This window comes from Lutra lutra, chromosome 12, assembly GCF_902655055.1.
Source record: "Lutra lutra chromosome 12, mLutLut1.2, whole genome shotgun sequence".
Classification (NCBI taxonomy): Eukaryota; Metazoa; Chordata; class Mammalia; order Carnivora; family Mustelidae; genus Lutra; species Lutra lutra.
Window position 1 is genome coordinate 46377046 of NC_062289.1, and position 12539 is coordinate 46389584.

General features: G+C 37.3%; 1 long non-coding RNA gene across 1 annotated transcript in view; it reads left to right on the forward strand.

Annotated features, from left to right (window-relative positions):
- The first annotated feature begins 8791 nt into the window (after window positions 1-8791).
- LOC125082252 (uncharacterized) overlaps window positions 8792-12539 on the forward strand; it is a 48693-nt gene continuing 44945 nt past the window's right edge. Inside the window, exon 1 of the long non-coding RNA XR_007121930.1 lies at window positions 8792-8862. This is a non-coding gene — a long non-coding RNA (uncharacterized LOC125082252). The remainder of the gene's footprint in view (window positions 8863-12539) is intronic.

The following is a 12539-nucleotide window of genomic DNA, read 5'->3' on the forward strand; positions in this document are numbered from 1 at the left end:
TAGGTCCAGGGGTGCCTGGGTGGCTCAGTGGGTTAAGTGTCATGATCTCAGGGTCCTGGGATTGAGCCCTGCACTGGGCTGTCTGCTCAGCAGGGAGTCTGCTTCTCCCTCTCCCTGACGTACTCCCTCTATGATCTCTCTCGCTCTTGCTCTCTTTTAAATAAATAATACAATAAAATTAAAAACAAACAAACAAACACAGATCTTGCCTGCATGGTAGGCCCTACATATACAAATCAAGAAAAGCATGGAGTGCAGGACCCTGTAATTTAGCTGGTACTCCATCCTAAGGACTATGCAAGGCTGGACAGCAGAATTGCCACCACTGGACCGAGTGTCAAATCATGCTGTGCGAGGAGAGGGAAGTCAGTGCTACAGATACTGTCTCAATTAGAACTTCGGTGGCCTCTTCCTGGGTGGTATTTCCTGGAGAATCTCATCTGGGCATCTCCTGAAAGTTTTCCAAATTGGGGCCATCCTTTTGTCACTACCAGCCAAAGCTGCTTTTCTTTTGGCAGTTTTCATGGCAGGATTACTGCTTAGCATCTGTCACAGCCAACACAGAGGATCTCTGAGAACCACAGATCATTTGTATCCAAGTAATGAGGTTGTTCTTTTTCCGAACATGATGCCTGAATTGTATGCTGACTAGGGGAAAATGTCTGATGGTGGCTATCAAGCTTTGTTGTTGTTGTTGTTGTTTCTTTTCCTTTTTCCCCTCTCCCAAAGCTTGTATAATTGATGATTCTTCCTGCCAGGGTACGTTTTTAAGCACAAAATTCATTTTAACAGCATTTTTTGCTTATTAAACAAACCACTGTGTCCCCCCCCCACCCCATTTACTTCCACAGCCAGAATCACAGAAGCACAAAACAAATCAGCCTAATTTTGCCATGAACTTTGCTTTTGACATCTTTCTATTTTTCAAAGAGAATAAATGTGCTGTTACTTGACTGCTCTCTTTCAGACTGAAGAAACAGAGAGCTATTTTTGAAGCTCCTTAAATCAGAGGCTATGGCTTTTTACAAAAGCAGCCCCACAGGACATCAAGACTGTGTTTGGAAACATTTGTGATAAAAAAAAAGAAGAAGAAGAAGAAGAAACAAACCGTAAAAATGAACTGGGATCACCTTGTAATTGGGCAGAGAGGGCTTCCTGCTGCTCTCTGTGTTTTTCTAAAAGCCATTCCTTCTGCATTTCTCACCTTTTGCTATAAGAGATTGTACACAAAATCTCCAATTGCCAAGCAAATCACAGCCGAGAGTCAGACCCCCTGTTTGGAAGAGACCTTTCTCCCCTCAATATTCTCTTTTATTGATGTTATGGAAAGAAATTAGAGATACACAAAGAATCAAGGGTAGTTATACTGAAAAGGCAAGTCTTATACAAAGAACCCTGAGCGAGGTCTTACAATATGCCAACATCCACCGGGGATGACATCAGACAGCTCAATAAAGTTTAATTGTCTCACTGCTGTGCTTCCAGGCAGACACCTTGCATGCCAGTGGAGGATAAGTGCCTTGTAAATAAAATGCATTGTTATTATTTTACTTAATATTGCTAAATAGCTGTTATCTCCCCAGCCAGTGGAAGAGCAGGGAGGACTGTGGTGTGGTGTGTCTTGGGAATGACGTATCCCCCATCTCAGCCCGGAATCTACCCGTGACTCTAAGGGTGATAACTTCTGTAAGTGTTCCTCCTCTTCAGTTTCTCCTTCTCAGAAGCAGGGTCAAAAAATAATTGCTCCACCTAACTTACCACAGCAGGGATCATTGAATATGCGTATGGTTTTTAACCGCCAATAATACTTACTGGCTGCCCACCATTTTAATGGCTCTGGTTGAGGAACAATAGAAGGGTGTATTTAAAATGTAAAGATAGCATGATTAATTTTTAAGATGTTTGTCTATCTTTGAGTTCTATTTTTCCAGAACAATTTTGACCAAAGTCCAATTTTTTAGGTGTGCAGGCACAGAAAATTATTAGCATGAAAATCTGTGAGAATTTCAGAACAAGACCTTTCTCTGTGGTGAGTCTTACATGAGAAGGCACCGCTAGAAGAGAAAATCTCTGGTTATGCCGGGATGGTCTGTCTAGTTATAATTTCTGGTCACACACATATCCTCCCTAAAAGATAAAGTTAAGGCAACGTTAAGTGAAAAAAATGCTTTTTTGAAAAATACTGTGTACACAGGCATGGCATGTGTAAGAATAAGTACCCATGATTAGAAAAGTAAACAGCCATAGGAGTATGTAAGAATAATAAAATGTATGCATTATATAATATGTCTCTGTCCTAAATACATTGATAAAGTTTACTCTCTTCTTACGGGATTCAGAGTATTTTTTTTACCTGCTTATAAGCCTAAAGCATGTATATTTTACTTTACATGTTCCAAATGTATTTTACAATGAGTGAGGCATAAGATGCAAAATTATGAGGCAGGAAGATTATATTCTACTTTTTTTTTCATAGTCTTTAAAATTTACTGTATTTTTCCCACACTTAAAAAAAAAACTACCTTCTTGTGATGCTAGTGAATTACTGTTTTCATCCATATGTTTATGGCATGTAAACTTCTTTGTATGGATGGATAGACAGGAACGTTATTCTTGGAATTTGTTGACAACGTGGGTACGATTTTTCACTTCACCTATTCTCAGGGAATTCTGCAAAGTCATAAATTCAGTGTTAGCTAGCTAGAATGTTTCTAGGGAAAAAACAACAACAACAACAAAAACCCACACACCCAACTTCAACACAGTGAATTGCTCGATTCCAAAGAAATCTTCCTGGCACATTGGAAAATGAATGCATTTTGGCTGCCCTACTGAAGACAGGTCTGCTTGCTGATGGTAGAAACAGAGAAACTAGACTTGAATTCACCCTCTGTGCCATTGATGATGCCTTCTATACTGCTTTATAGTTTTGTGTGGATAAATGTGTAGTGGACAGGACAAAACTCCAGGATACAATGAAAGAGAATATCTGGACACAGAGAAAGAGGGAAGTCAGGTAGGAAAAAAGAGACCTTGCTGGATAATGGGGCTGAATGCCCTCTTCTGCATGCTCAATGAAGGAGTTTTCCAGGGACAAATGCTAGTGCTTTGTGGTCCAATTCAGTTGCCTCTGGCTCTGTTCAGCAGCTATCTATCATAGAAATTTTTCTCCATTTTTTTCCCCTTCTGACTTCATGTTTGGTTAACATGGAGTTCTGTTCCTTTAAGGTACCTGCCATCTTGAATACCCTCAGAGATCTTTCCTCCTCTCTTCTTATGTATACTGTCTTGTATCAGAGGAGTTTTGGAGAAAATGATTCTTGGCCCCAGGGCTCTTTCTAATGGCACGTGTTTGCCCTTCTGATAATTAAATGGGGGCCTTTTTAAGGTATCTATATGCTATACTCTATTTAATTTGCTGTAAATGTAAAGCTGAAAGAAACTGAGGGGGTCCCGCCCTTGAGTTCACAGTTCAGTGAATATCGTGCATTATTACATCATGGGCTATAATCCAGGTGCTCTGGGGACATGGAGGACAGGGTGGCTGAGTGCCCGTGAAGGCTGGGAAAGCTTCACAGAGGAGAGAACACTTGAGTTTCTGCTAGAGTTTTAAGGTCTGAATTGAAGATCAAATGCTACCACTTACATCTCTTTCATTCTAGGGTTCTGACTGTTGGGGTTTTACATACAAAAAATTGAGCCATTGGTGAGGATGTGGAGAAAAAGGAGCCTTACTGCACTCTTGGTGGGAATGCAAACTGGTGCACCCCCTGTGGAAAACTGTGGAGGTTCCTCAAAAATTAAAGATAGAACTACCTTATCATCCATCCTTTGCACTACTGGGTGTTTGCCTCCCGCCCCCGCAAAATACGAGACCATTTATTCAAAGGGATATGTGCTCCCTTTTATTTATAGCAACACTATTTACAATAACCAAGATATGTAAGCGGCCCAAGTGTCCATTGATTGACTAGTGGATAAAGAAAATGTGGTCTGTATATATACAACGGAATATTATTCAGCCACGAAAAGAATGAAATCTTGCCATTTGCAGCAGCATGGATGGAGCTAGTGAGTATAATGCTAAGTGAAATAAGTCAGTCAGAGAATGACAAATACTACGATTTCACTCTGTTCACCCTGTGGACATTAGGCTCTCCTCCATCAGATTAGCTGCTGCCAACCTCTTCTGTCTTTGAGGGGAAGAAGGTCAGGAATGAAGAGGAAGGTGTAGTACCATCCCAAAGACTTCTGTGACGTGTCATGGGCATTTTCCTTCTCTAAGGAAAAATGCCAGAAAGTGAAGAGGAGAAGGAGGATGCTCCCTCTATACGAGCACTGCAGGTAAGGGTTTGTCAGGGGACTAGAAGGGAAGCAACAGTCTGTGCAATGATGTGGCTGCATGATAAACCCAGGATATTTGGAAAGGAGCAGCCTTAGGTATATGGGGGGGGGGGGTAGAAGAGAATCTGTAAAAGACACAACAGAGAATGTAGGCTTGGAAAACATTTTGAAGAGTTTGAAAATTATGCTAAGTAATGTGGGCTTAATTCTATTGGCAAAGTGGCATCATTACAACAGGAAAGGGACACTGTCATATCTGTGTGTGCATGTGTCTGTGTTTAATAACTTTTTATTTTGAAATAGTTTAAGACCCACAAAAAATGACAAAAATAGGGTAGAGAGTTCCATGGACACTTTACCCAGACAACCCCAATGACAATATCTTACATAAGCATAGTATGTCATCAACACCAGGAAACTATCATCAGTACAATATTATCAATTCTGGGATAAGTCTGGGATGTTCAGATTTTACAAGTTTTTATATGAACTTTTAAAAATGTAGATTTCTATGAAAATTTCTCTTGTGATTAATTTATCCTTCATGTTACCTCTTTATTTTTTTTAAAAGATTTTATTTATTTATTTGACAGAGATCACCAATAGGCAGAGGCGGGCAGAGAGAGGAAAGCAGGCTCCCCGCTGAGCAGGGAGCCTGATATGGGGCTCGATCCCAGGACCCTGGGATCATGACCTGAGTCAAAGGCAGAGGCTTTAACCCACTGAACCACCCAGGCATACTTCCTTCATGTTATCTCTTAAGAGTCCTATTCTTTCCCACTCTGGTAACCACTGGTCTCTTCTCCATCCTTATGACTTTATTTCTTTGAGATAGCTATATAAACAGAATTGTACAATATATAACCCCTGGAGATTGGCTTTTTTCACTTAGCATAAGTGCCTTGAGATACATCTGGGTGGTTACATTTATCAATAGTCTGTTTCTTTTTATTGTGGAATAGAGTTTCGTTGTATGGGTGCAGAACACTTTGTTGACCCATTCACCTGTTAAAGGACATTTGACTCATTTCCACGTTTTGTCTATTACAAATAAAACCTCTAAATATTCATGTATAGGTTTTTTTCCTGTAAACACATTTTTAATTTCTTTAGAATAAATATCCAGGAATGTAATTGCCAGGTCATGTGAAAAATATACATTTAACCTTACAAGAAACTATGAAACTGTTTCCAGAATGTCTGTACCATTTTAGATCCCCACCAAGAATATATGAAAGATGTAGTTTCTCTACATCATTGCTGCCATTCGGTACTGACAGTACTTTTAAAAATTTTAGCTGTTCTAATAGGTGTGTAATGGTATCTCATTGTTGTCTTAATTTGCAATTCCCTAATGGCTAATGATTTTGAAATCTTTTCATGTGTTTATTTGCCATCTGTATTGGCAAAGCATTTGTTTAAGTATGCTGCCCATTTTATAATTGAATTGTTTGTTTTCTTACATTTGAGTTTATAGTTCTTTATATATTCCATATGTTTGTCAAATATGTGATTTGTATAGTTTCTCCTAATTTATACCTTGTCTTTCATCCTTTTAGCAGAGTAGTTCACAGAGCAAAGGTTTTTATTTTTCATGAAGTCTAATTTCTTATTTGGCTATTAGAAATTTTGTCTCTGGTGTTGAGTTTAAAAACTGATTCCCTAACCCTAGGTTGCAAACATTTTTTCTTTGTTTTCTTCTAAAAGATTGATAATTGTATGCTTTACATTTAAATTGATGAAACATTTTGAATGAATTTTTTTTTTTTATTTGACAGATCACAAGTAGGCAGAGAGGCAGGCAGAGAGAGACAGGAGGAGGCAGGCTCCCTGCTGAGCAGAGAGCCCGATGCGGGACTCGATCCCAGGACCCTGAGATCATGACCTGAGCCGAAGGCAGAGGCTTTAACCACTGAGCCACCCAGGCACCCCTTGAATGAGTTTTTATGTAGCGTGAAGCTTCAGTCACTGTTCTTTTTTTTCCCCTTCTGTTTCTGCCTGATTGTCCAAATAGTCCAAAACCATTTGTTGAAAAGATTATATCCTTCAATGAATAACTTTTACACCTTTGTCAAAAATTAATTGGCTTGGGGCACCTGGGTGGCTCAGTGGTTGAGCCTCTGCCTTCGGCTCAGGTCATGATCTCAGGGTCCTGGGATCGAGTTCCGCAACGGGCTTTCCCGTCAGCGGGGAGCCTGCTTCCTCCTCTCTCTCTCTCTCTCTCTGCTTGCCTCTCTGCCTGCTTGTGATCTCTCTCGGCCAAATAAATAAAATCTTTAAAAAAAAATTAATTGTCTGTACTTGTTTGGATCTGTTTCTTGATTCTCTGTTCTGTGGTTCTGTTTCAATTCTTCTGCTAATACCATATTGTCTCTATTATTGTAGCTATATTTCATATAGCAAATCAGGTGGTGTGATTCCTCCAACTTTATTCCACTTCTTCAAAATGTTTTGAGTATTCTAGTTCCTTACCTTTCCATATAAATTTTAGAATCAGTTTGTCTATATCTAAAAAGAATCTTCCCAGTATTTTCATGGTATTTGCATCAAACTTACAGATCAGTTTGTTGAGTCTTCCAATTCACGACACAGAGGTTCTATCAATTTATTTAGATACCCTTTCATTTTTCTCATTAGCATTTTAAAGTTTCAACATACAGATGCTGCGCACATTTTGTTAGTTTTGTACTTTAAGTGTTCTATTTTTCTTGGAGTGACTGCAAATGTAAGTTGTTTTCAATTTCACTTTCCAACTGTCCATTCCTAAAACAGAGAAATGTGATGGGCTTTTTATGTAACCTTGTTATACTTACTTTTTGGTTCTAGGGTTTGGTTTTGTTTTGTTAGTTTCCTTGGGATTTTCTATAATATATGCAAATAGTGACCATTTTAATTCTTTTCTTATTAAGATTTTTATTTCCACTTCTTGCCTTATTACACTGGCTAAGACTTCTAACACTATGTTGAATAAGACTAGTGAGAAGAGACATGTTACCTGATTTCTAGTCTTAGGGGAGAGACTTTAGTTATTCTCCATAAAGTATGATGAGAATTAAAAGGATTTTAAAGAATTTGTTTTATCAGTCTGAGGAAATTTCCTTCTGCTCCTAGTTTGCTCAGGGAGTTTTATTATGAATTTTTGAATTTTATTTGAAATAAATATTTGAATATTTACTTGAATTCTGTCAAGGGCCCTGAATTCACTGAGAACTTAAAGAGGCTGGTGGTAAGGAATTTTAGAGAGAATGATCAGTATAAGGGAGGGAAGGGGAGATACCCTGTCCTCACCTCAAGCCAAGTGAGGAGTCCAAGAGAACCATTTGAAGAGCATGATAAGTATGCCATCATGGAATTTGAGAGATGCAGGATTTAGAATGCCTAAGTAGGGCAAAGTTTAGCTGAGGCAGTCTGCTGGTGGCAAAGCAAAGAAATAAGACTTGCAACATTTCAAAGCTTTATGATATTTTCTGTAAGTCAGAAGAGAGTAGAAGGGATATATATATATATATATATATATATATATGAGAACTGTCATAGGGCCAAAACGACTCTCTAGTGGGAATGTGGTATGTATGTGCAACCACTGAAAGTCAGAGGTTGGGGGATCATAAGCAGCCACTGAAAGAAGTCTTGTCTGTGTCAAGAGAACTGAGACAGTAGATCCCCAGTGATGGTAAAGGTCTTCACAAAATCCAAAAAGCATCCACCAACACCAAATTCAAGTTAAGACTAATTCTGCTCTAACCTCTTTCCTGTCCACTGTTCCAGTTCAGATACACCACAATGAAAGGGAAACCAGTAGAAAATCAAGGTAGGAAATGGGGACAGGGTGAAATCATCCATGCTCCCTCTGCTAATTTAGGCTCCTTGGCCTATATCAGACCTGAGTTGGGTGAGGGGTAATGTTATAGATTAGATTGGAATTTGGAGTTTTGAAATTAGACTGGGTGCGGTGTTTTATTATTTTAAAATTGAGATTATTTGCTAATACCCGAGAGTTATAAGAAAAGCTATCTTATTTTCTCCAAATCTCAAAAGTTTGGATAGAGAAAGAGTTACTGAGTGGATTTGTGGAGGTGGTGATATATGAAAAAATACGGAAAAATAAAATTGATTTTTGTTTGTATCTTAGTGAGTTAAGCTATTTCAGTAAACCCATGATAATCATTTGAGTCAGAGGATATCTTGGTAATCAACTGTATATGTGGGTATGTAAGAAGTCGGAATGAGAAACCAATTTGGGAGTCCATCCAAAATCTTTTACTCTATTTAGAATCAGTTCAACTCACAATATTTCCTCCCTGGTATTGCAATACAAAACTTATTTTTAAATAATTCCAGCCAAAGTACTCTATTGAAAGAAAATGAAAAAAAAGCAAAAGGTGATATCAGCAAGATTATAGAAAGGGAAGTCTCATCCCTTGTTCTCTCGCAGAAACACCAATTTTAAAACTATATATGAACCGAAATATACTTATGAGATTTCCAGAATCCAGTTAAGGAATTACAGTATCCAAGGTGAGTACAGAGCTGAAAATAGCTACATCAAAACAGGTAAGAAGAGCAATTTCCCTTTACCAATGTCAGTCCCCTCCTCCAAGACGGCAGAGCTCAGTGCCAGAAAAGAGCACACTATTTTGTGACTTCTTCCTCAGGGAGAAAGAGAAGAGTTGAATGTATATCCAGTGTTCCAGCTTTTCAGAGAGCTGCCCAAGGGACCAATATCTGTCTTGTCTGACTTGGGGTGCTGACATGGAGTTGGAATACGTTGGATGTCTTGTGGCTGCTGACAACAAGGGAGAGTGGGGGCAGCTTACTTCTGTAAAACCAGAGAGCTTGCAGTGCCGCAGATCAACACCAGAGGGAGAGGGAGAGAGAGAAAAAGAGAGAGAGAGATTATGAGCTCCTGAATAAGAAATCAGCAAGCCTCTTTAATTGAGAAATTATAGGCACAGTCTTAGTGAAGATGAATCACTCAAAAAGAGGTTTTAGGGGCTCTCAGAATCTCTATTCAGTCTGTTTGGTGAGGGTCTTTCCCTGTACGAAGCCAGTCCATAGAGACTGCAAAAAGTGGCTATTTTTTTTAAAAAGCACAGATGGCAATGCAAAACTTTGAGACACATGAAGGAAAAGGGAAACATGGCCCAAGAAAAAGAACAAAATAAACCTCCAGGAACTGATTCTAAATAAATGAGGAATATGAACACCTGATGAAGGATTAAAAATAAAAATTCTCTTCACGCTAAAGAAAACAATGCATGCACAAAACAAGAATATCAACAAAGAGGTTGACAAAAATAAAAAAACAAAAACAAAGACAAACTGAAACAGAAATGTTGAAGCTGAAAAATACAATAACTAAAATTCACTATATGAATAATTCACTATAGTGGCTCAACAGCAGCCTTGATCAGCAGAAGAAAAGGCCACTGACCTCAAAAACATGTTATTTGAAATTATCCAGTCAGAGGATCAAAGAGAAAAAAGACAAAAATAAGTGATGAAAGTCCAAAAGGCTATGGAACACCATCAAAAAGATACACATTTTGGGATTCCTAAAAGGAAAAGAGAGGGGGGGGGGGGCACAACGCTTATGTAAAGAAATAATGGTTGAAAACTTCAAAATTTGGGGAAGGAAATGGACGTTCTGATTCAAGAAGCTCAGTAGGCTACAACTAAGGGGAACGGAAAGAAATCCACACTGAGACACATAATCCAAAAGTCAAAAGTCAAAGAAAGAGAGGATTTTGAATGCAATAAGAGAAAAATGATGTGTTATGTACAAGAGAATCCCAATAAAGCTATGAGCAGAATCTCAACAGAAAACTTGCAGGCCAGAAGGAATTGAGATGGTATATTCAAAGTCCTGAAAGAAGAAGAAAAGCCCTACCAACCAGGAACTATATCTGGCAAAAATATTCTTCAAAAATGAAGGAGAAGTAAAGGTCTTTCCAGATAAACAAAGCTAAGGGAATTCACCACTAGATCTGTCTTAGAAGAAATGCTAAAGGAAGACCTTTGAGTTGGAATGAGGGATATTAGACAACACCACATAAGCGTATGAAAGTATAAAGCTTACCGCTAAAGGTAAAAATATAGATAAATACGGAATACTGTAATACTGTGAACTTTAATTTAAATCTTATATAGAAATTTTAAAAAGTATAAAAATAACTATTATAAAAATGTTAAAAATTTTAACAGATACACAAAATAAAAAGAATTTATGACTTCAATGTCATAAAATGTGTGGGGCTGAGTAAATTGTAGAGTATTTGTCTACATTTGAAGTCAATTTGTTACTCATTTAGAATAGACTTTTATAACTGTAAGATATTTTATGCAACCTCTATCATAACTACAAAAAAAACCTTATAAAATATATACAAAAGAAAATGAAGGATCAAAGCATGCCACTATAAAAATTCAACAAAACACAAAGAAAACACAATTTTTACCACAGAAATAAAAAGGAACATGAGACTATGAACAATTATATGCCAACAAATTGGATAACCAATTCAGAAGAAATGAATAAATTTTTAGAAACATACAATCGACAAAGACTGAATCAAGAAGAAAGAGAAAGACTGACCCAACCTATAATGAGTTGGGAGATTGAATCAGCAATCAAAAAACTCTCAACAAAGTAAAGTTCATGACCTAATGTCTTTACAGGTGAAATTTACAAAACATTTAAAGAATTAATGCCAATCCTTCTCAAACTCTTCTATAATATTGAAGAGAACACTTTAGTGAAGAGAACACATTCAGATTAATTTGATGAGGTCAACATTTTGCCTGATAAAAAGACAGGAAAAAAACAGGAAAGACAGGAAAAAAAAAGACACCACAGGAAAAGAAAATTATAGGTTCATATCCCTGAGGCATATAGATGCAAAAATCCTAAACAAAACTAACAAACTGAGTTAAACAGCATATTAAAAAAAATCATACAGCATGACCAAGTAAAATTTATCCATAGAATGCAAAAATGGTTCAAAATATGAAAATCAACCCATGTGATGCACCATATTAACAGAATGAAGGATTAAAATCACATGATCATCTCAATAGTTACAGGAAAAGGATTTGCCAAAATTCAGCACTCTTTCATGATTAAAAAATGGCCTTAACAAACTAAGAATGGAAAGAAATGACCTCAAAAGAATGAATACCATATATGAAGAGCCCAAAACTAACATAATACTCAGTGGTGAAAAACTGAAAGCTTTCCCTCTCAGATCAAGAACAAGACAAGGATGCCCATTCTCACCACTTCTATTCAACTTAGCACTGCAAGTACTGTCAGAACAATCAGGCAAGAAAAAATAAAAGACATGCGAATTGAAAAGGAAGAGGAAAATTATCTCTGTTTTTAGATGACATGATATTATACATAGAAACCCCTAAAAATTCCATAAGAAGAACTGTTAAAATAAGCAAGCTCAACAAAGTTGAAGGACAGAAGATCAACATGTAAAAATTAGCTGTGTTTCTAAGGAGTGATAATGAACACTCCAAAAAGGAAATTAAGAAAAGAAGTCTCACTTAAACAGCGTCAAGAAGAATAAAATGCTTAGGAATAAACTTAACCAAGGATGCAAGACCTGTACACTGAAAACTATACAATGTTCATGAAAGGAACAAAAGAGGATAAAAATAAGTGGAAAGAGATGCCACATTCATATATCAGAAGACTTAATATTTTAAAATATCCATACTACCTATCTGAAGCAACCTATAGATGCAGTGAAATCCCTATCATAATCTCAGTGTATTTTTTATGGAAATAGAAAAAAATGCTAAAGTTCATATGAAACAAAAGGACCTTTAATAGCCAGAACAATCTTGAGAAAGAAGAACAAAGCTGGTGGCCTCACAGTTCCTGATTTCCAAACATATTACGAATCTACAGTAATCAAAATAGTATGCTACTGGCATACCAAAAAAACTGAAATAGAGAGCTCAGAAATAAATCCTTGCCTATATAGTCAAATGACATTCCACAGGGGTGCCAAGACCATACAGTGGGAAAGGATAATTTCTCCAACAAATGGTGTTGGGAAAACTGCATATTCATATGAGATGGAATGAAATTGGATCCTTATCTTACACCATACACAAAAATAGACTCAAAATGGATGAAAGACATAAATGTAAGACCTTAAACAAAATTTCTAGAGGGAAACATA